We start from the raw sequence: 7,710 nt of genomic DNA, 5'->3' as shown, positions 1-7,710 counted from the left end.
GGGGGAGGAGAGGGAGGGAATGCACTTTCATATACACACACCTGCTTGTTTCACTCAAAGTAAAGAAAAACCAAAGTATGTCAATGAGCTGTAAACAAAAAAGTGGGACATTGTCCTATGAACCGGTCTGCTTGTCAGCGATGCAATCCACCACCGAAGCTCGGCCTTGCCCGCTCCCACTCTCGTGGAGGGAGAATCTGAAAGCGAAATTCCTACATTAAATCTGAACATTTACCAAGAGTCAGGTAACTCTGGCCCCAAAATACAGGAAGTATGAAGTATATCAAGCGGGAAAAACAACCAGAAATTCCCCCCGACCACCCTGCATGTAAAGCGCAGGATGCCCATTCCAGGGGTCACGGTCAGGCCTGCTCTCTGTGAGTGCCTAATAACGGCAGCTGCGGTTACGATCACCTTTAATGACTATTACGCCACCTTTCTTGGAAGCTTTTTCAAATAACCTACCCTATCATAAAATGTTCTTCGAGAGCCACCCCTAATGAACATCCCGTGTGTGTAAATGTGTCCACCACCCCCCAGTGGAATCTAGCTGCCTGCTCTCCACTCTTTCTTGGACACTCGGACTGTTCCCAGCCTTGAGACCTTCTAAAGAAGGTACAAACAATTTAAATCTGACATGGTGTTATAGTACTGATTTCTAATACTAAGGTGCTTTCTACGGAGCAGGAGCAAATTATCAGTGACACACTGCTATCTCACTGCTATATCAACTTTAAAAGAAAATAGCTGTCCTAAAGACTGTGGAGGGGCTGGGGATTTAGCTCAGCAGCAAAGCACCTGCCTGGCAAGTGCAAGGTCGTAAGTTCGGTTCCCGGTACCGGAGAAAAACCAAAAAAAAAAAAAAAGACTGTGGAATTGAAGCAGTGACTGTGACAGCTTGTAGCGAGGTGTTCCCCCAAAGCCTCCTGTGGTCACGGGTGGGGCTTTTCAGAGGCGGCTGGATCTAGGGTATGTGATGCTGGGATTAAGCGTGCGTGATTACTAAGTTAGTCCAGTGACTGGCGTAGTTCTGGGTGCAGATAAAGCGCAGGCCCTCCCTGGGTGTGGGTGGCATCACCTGAAAGGCTGGGTAGGCTGCAAAGGGTTCAAGGGAGGGGCAGCTGCGGCTTCTCTGCACACTGCTCACTGCCTGCTGCCCGCCAAGCCATGAACTGCAATGCCCCTCTGCCTTGGGGCCAGTCAGCTATGGACTAAGAGCGCCACAAACTGTGAGCTTAATAAACCTTTCCTCCTTTAACTTTAGGTACTGGGTATTGCATCTCAGCATCAACAGAAGTCACTAAGACAGTGACTTCACCAATGTCATAAGAATCTTAATTCACAAGTAAATAAAATCCATGGACTGGCCTATAGTTTTTATTTCCTACATGGGATCACTACAGACATAGAGAAAATTTAAAATAAAAGTTGGAAGTAAATATATCGCAGCCTAGGCCCAGGAAATGTACTTTTAGGGTTAGTTACTTGCACTTGAATAAAAAAATAACATGATATAGCATCCACTTTGTAAAAAGCTAGGAGCCTAGCATGGTGGCACACACTTGTAATTCCAGCATTCGGGAGGCTGAGGCAGGAGGATTGCTGGGTTCACAGCCAGCCTGGACTACAAAGTCAGCTCAAGGCCAGCTGGGACTACAAAGCAAGGCCTTGTCATAAATAAATGAACAAACAAATAGGCTGGGGTTCCATCTTGCTAGTATTTCCCTTTTAATTCTATCATAAAACTTTTTCCATTCTAAAAAAAAAAAGCGCTGGGCACTTTCTGAGGGAAATTCAATGTCTGTCCGCTTTGGAATCCATTCAGATAGCAAAATTGATGACTATGTATTTGGATTTCAGATGATTTACTTCAATTAGGATATAACAAGAACCCACTGATCTCAGAAGAAAATCGAAATTAAAATGATAGCAATGACTAACATTTACTCAGTATGTACTGTGTGTCAAGCCTGTGATAAACGCTTTCTGGGACAGACCTCAGGGTAACCTCACAAAGACATCAAGGTGAGAACGATTACTCTCTATTCTGCAGAAGAAGAAACTGAGTCTTCGAGGTCACACATCTAATTAGTGGTCAGGCCAGACAGAGAACACCGAAGTTCCCGCTGTAGAACACCGAAGTTCCTGCTGTGAAACACCGCTGCTACCCTCCCACTCTGAGACAGGCCGTGGGTAAGTCATAAAGTAACTCCAAACCCGAAATCAAAACACCGACCCGTCACTGTCTCCAACCCCAACTTCTGCCTTCAAACTACCATAACGAAAATAGCCTGATGAGACATACAGTTTATTCTCCTTACATTTATCTTAACTCTTCCTTGTCTGAACTGAAGTGAAATTAGCCTAGCACGAGCAAAAGGACAGAAGGATCTGGGCAAAGCCATGACGCTCACTCTAAACTCTCGAACAGGGGCTGGGGATTTAGCTCAGCGGCAAAAGCGCCTGCCTGGCAAGCGCAAGGTCGTGAGTTCGGTTCCCGGTACCGGAGAAAAACCAAAAAAATAAAAAAATAAAAAAATAAAAATAAAAAATAAACTCTCGAACAGAGCGGACAACGTCCGACTCCTGAACTCATCAACGCAGACACAGCACAGGAGTCAGCAAGAAGATCCAGATGTTGCAGCTGAGATTCCCCGCCCTGTATTCCACTCCAACCCTCACTGAGCTGCACGACAAGCTTTGCTCAAAAAACGCTCCTGAGGGCTGGGGATTTAGCTCAGCAGCACAGCGCCTGCCTGGCAAGCGCGACGTCATGAGTTCGATTCCCAGTACCGGGAAAAAAACAAAACAAACAACAACAACAACAAAAAAAAACGCTCCTGAGCCAGGCGTGGTGGCCCACATCTGTAATCCCAGCACTCAGGAGGCTGAAGTAGGAAGATCGCCAGGAGTCTAAGGCCCGCCTTGGCTACACAGTGAGTTCAAGGCCAGCCTGAACTGACAGCAATAGCCTGTCTCAAAAACTCAAACCACCAGCCGGGCATGGTGTCGCACGCCTGTAATCCAGCACTCGGGAGGCTGAGGCAGGAGGATCATTGAGAGTTCGAGATCAGCCTGGGCTACAAAGTGAGCTCAAGGCCAGCCTGAACTGCATAGCGAGACCCTGTCTCAAAAAAAAGGTAAAAAAAAAGGGGGCTGGGGATTTAGCTCAGTGGCAAAAGCGCCTGCCTGGCAAGCGCAAGGTCATGAGTTCAATTCCTGGTACCGGAAAAAAAACCAAAAAATAAAAAAATAAAAAAACTCAAACCAAAACAAAAAATCCTCCCGAACCCTGATTTAATATATTGTGCAGTTTATGAAAACTAGTCAGGTTAAGGGAAGTGTTACGTAGCTGCAATTAAGTTTCACCAAAACATCAAATAGATGTTTCCGTGTTTTACATTTACACATATTTACCATATTGTTTTTCTTGACTTTAAAGGCCACCGTAGGAAGCTAGGGCATTGTCTGGGCATTATGGTCCCCTGAAATTATCTTGGTAAAAACACAACTTCATTACAGTGCATTTCATTAACTTCTGTCAGACTAAAGCTGTTATTCTCTGGTACGAGTCCTTTAATAAATGTAAAGACTAAGTAGGTAAGTAGTCTATCTGCCGTCTGGAAGCAAATCACCACTACTACGGAGAAGCAGATGACCCAGGGTCTACTCCCAAGGACGCTACAGTTAATTGCACAATTACATTACATATGTCATTAAGCCTCTGTGGGTCATACAAATGAGTTGGATAAGAAATGTTTAATAAGTTCCTCCCAGCTATATAGTTTTGTTTATAATTTAAATCACTGACCCTTCCCATTCTGTATTCTATAGAAACAATAAAAGTAAACACGGTTCCCGTAATAGCAACAGTACCATTTTTAATTTCTCTACTAAAATCCATGGCATGATATGGGGTCCTATCAAATGTAACTGGAATTTCTTCAGGCTCCATCTGCTACCAAAATGCACTCTTTTTATTTCGGGGAGTGAGGCGATCAAAGACAGTATTTTCGTGGCACTTGTGTACATAGAGCACGTTGAGGAGTATGGGGCTATCCCAGGGAAAAAACTGTAAGTAACAGCTGTCAATGCTTAGCAACTGAGAACATGCGTTATTAACAATGAATACAATCTCTCACCCATGCGTTGTACCTCCTACGTGTATCTTTGGGCTTGGAGTGTAGCCGATAGAGCACTTACCTAGCACAAGCAGGTTCCACCCCCAGGACCACTATCAGTCAAGCAAAATAAAAAATGAATACAAACTTTAAAATAAATGGTTCTTTTTATTCTTTCAGTTTCCACATATGTAGTTCCATAATATTTCTCCTGCAGATTACATCAATTACATAGACCACTACAATCCTCAAATAATCCCCAACCTGTCAGCCGATCTTTTCCATGGCTCAGCAGTCACCAGAGAGGATCACAAGCTGCAATCAACTGCTCTGAGTTTCGTACACTGTTTCAACACAGGCATGGTGACCCAGGCCTGCAATCCCAGCACTCGGGAGGCTGAGGCAGGAGGATTGTTACGAGTTAAACCAGCCTGGACTACAAAGTGAGCTCAAGGCCAGCCTGAACTGCATAGCGAGACCCTGTCTCAAAAAGACAAAACAAGGGATAGGGATATAGCTCAGCAGCATAAGCGCCTGCCTGGCAAGTGCAAGGTCCTGAGTTCGATTCTCAGTATCAAAACAAACAAACAAATCAAAAAGACAAAACAAAAACAAACACAAAAATCATACACTGTTTCAGGCAAGTATGCTTTTTAACGGCCCACACAAATAACAGATTTACGTCTCCCAATTTTGTGTCTTTGGGAAGCTGTCCAACGTGCGTGAGATAGTCGGTCTTTCTACTCCAAGTTAACATATTTATCTGAGATTGTGCTTGAAGGCTTTTTGTCTCAGACTTAATCTTACCCATTCTTTAACTACTTGTGTAATTCCTACGTTTCCCTTACGACTCCATGCTGTACTTAGCAGAACACGGCCTTGATGACTAGTTTTCTGTATTCTTCGCTTCATAATTTTAATTCCCCCAAAACTCAACTGATTCTGGGCAAAGTGAAAGCAAAGATGATTTCCCCCAAAATACAGCAGCCAGGAGAAAAGGTGAAACACTTGAGTATGTTATGAAGCAATTAACACGAACTCGCAGGACAGCTTCAGTCAGATTCACAGACCCTTTGGATAGAGAGAATCCAAACTCCTCATCTTATACATAAGAGAGCCAAAACCCACCAGGAAGCTCAGTGACTTGCCCATAACGACAGGTCAACTAGGTAACAGCTATGGCCTCACACGGAATTACACATCGTCACCAGGGAGGGCTCTTCACACAGCCGAGCACGGCCCCATGAAGGCCGCTCCCAAAACCTCCGCAGGTAGCCACTCTGGTAAAATCCCACAACTCAAGTCATTGTTTTTTAGGTCGACATAGTATCTTAGAAACTCTGAGATAAATATGTGTCATCAGGAAAATGAGAGGGTAAGAAAAGACAACAGCCCAGAGATTTTAAGCTGGAAGGTGAAAAAATGTCCTATATGTAATCAAAACGACTTGAAATCACCCATAAGCCTAAGCCAGCGAGAATCCAAGAAACGTGCCGTTTTTCACTGGGAACAGACCTACGTTCATGAGTCCAACACTGAAGTTTTCCTTCAGTGAGGAACAGATCCATTTCTTTTGTTCGCTGTCCAATGCAGCCGCCGCCTAGAATTAAAAGAGCGGTTTATGCCTCCCTCAAAAATATATCTATTGATACTGGGCGGGGGCTGTAAAGGTAAGATAGTCCCCTTAGAGAGGCACTCTGGAAAGAAAACACTCAGCTGCCACGCCGCCATCACAAGGGGCCAGCTCCCACCACACAGCACAGCTGGTCTCAAGCACCACTGCACGGCCGTTCACTTCTCAGTCTTCCCTGGGGATGCAGGTGAATTTCTGCAGCTTTGCATGTACGATTCAACTCCATTCCATGACGCTCTTCTCTTGATTGCAGTGGATGTAAAGATGGAGGTTAGCCCCCGGAGGTGGAGCTAGCCCCTGGGGGCGGGGCAACATCTGGCCACAGGGCAGGGCAGGTACAGGGAGGAGTCCAAAAGCAGCTTAAGAACTCGTGAGTGTGTGTCTGTGTGTGTGTGTGTGTGTGTGTGTGTGTGTGTGTGTGTAAGCGAGGAGGGCAAAGGTTACTTTCTGTAGGACAGAGTTAGTTTCAAAAATAATTTTCACCAGGGTCATAATTTCACCTAGAGTTAGTTTTAATGGAAACACTGTAACAGATCCCATTTAATTGATCTGAGTCAACGTAGAATCCTTCCACTCTCAGATGTACAAAGGATCTCACATCTCTAGAACCCATATAGTAGGAAAAATTAATCCAAGAAAATCTTCACATAAGGTCTTGTAAACAGGGAAATGACCCTGGTGCAGAGATAACTAAACCAGCGCTGGAAAGTGGATCCTGCCAACGAGTGCTGCAGAAAGCTAGAAAACCAGACCTGCACCCCTCAAAGCCCGGCCACAAAGAGTCGCGCGGAAATGGTGACGGTGAACAAGTAGTGCCTTAGAATGGAAGGCTGTAGGCTGTCTTGCACTCATAAGCAAAGCTACCTTCCACAGAACGTTTACCTGGCTCGAGGGAAATAATTACTCTTTCCTAAGATAACTTCCCTATCAATGTAACAAGTTCCTGTAAGCACAAATTCCCTTAATTGCTGGCAGAAATTACGCGTGTTTGCTGAATGACATTTAGCTTAACCTCACTGGAGGGGACAAGCCGCAGCAAACCCAAGTCTGTGGTGGGGCCGGAGTCGGTCCACATTCACACACTCAGGTGATCAGGGCTCCCCAGCCCCACCCCACGCCTCTGCCAGGACCCCAGGCATTTTCACAACTTGACCACACAAAAGCAGCTCGGGCAGCTGCAGCCTCTCCCAAATGCCGTTCTCAGCAGCCCTTTTTTGCCTAAGTCTGTATACAGGCAAACACAGGTGTCAACACAACGATCTTTTTGAACTTTGCATTGAATATACGGAAGAACAGCAGGGATCGCAATACTCCACCCATTGTCTCCACCGGGAAAGCTGAGAGACCACATAAGAGAGAAAAAAGCATATATATATGCATACGTCTTACACACGCACTGTACATACATGTGCGTGTACGTGTGTGTGTATATATCACTTGAACAGCAAAATAAAATACTTGTCTTGGAGAGAAAATATACGTTACAAGCCACAAGGCACACAAAGTAAAAATGCTTCATCGGTCTTCACTAGGTCTCCTTCACCGGTTGACAATGTGAACGGACTGAAAGTACTAAAACAGTCAAACCTCCATTCTACACGCCAGCGGCTTCCCCAAACGACAGAGCAATACCCTCTGCGAGTGTGGACGACGGCCCTGAACCTCGCCTCGTATAAAGGAGGAGGCAGATTCCGGTAGTCCCTGCCGGGCTGAACCGCCAGGCTTTCTAGGGAGCTGTTTTATGGAAGAACTCGCCCTCATAAATTAAACAGCCCAGCGTTTCACGGCTCCGACAGCCCTCACTCGGTGGGGCAAGCTCCGGACCCTCGGCGCTCGGACTTGAGAAAATGCCTCCGCGGAAAAGCGGCGCGGGGACAGCGATTCCCGCCGGGGAGGGGGGAGAGCTGGGGGGAGCCGGGGGGAGCCGGGGGCCCGCGCCCCTCCGCCGCGCCCGGA

Source organism: Chinchilla lanigera, unplaced genomic scaffold, assembly GCF_000276665.1.
Source record: "Chinchilla lanigera isolate Chin_1 unplaced genomic scaffold, ChiLan1.0 scaffold00057, whole genome shotgun sequence".
NCBI classification, from domain to species: Eukaryota; Metazoa; Chordata; class Mammalia; order Rodentia; family Chinchillidae; genus Chinchilla; species Chinchilla lanigera.
The sequence above is the reverse complement of the archived record's forward strand: the minus strand, read 5'-3'. Positions refer to the sequence as shown.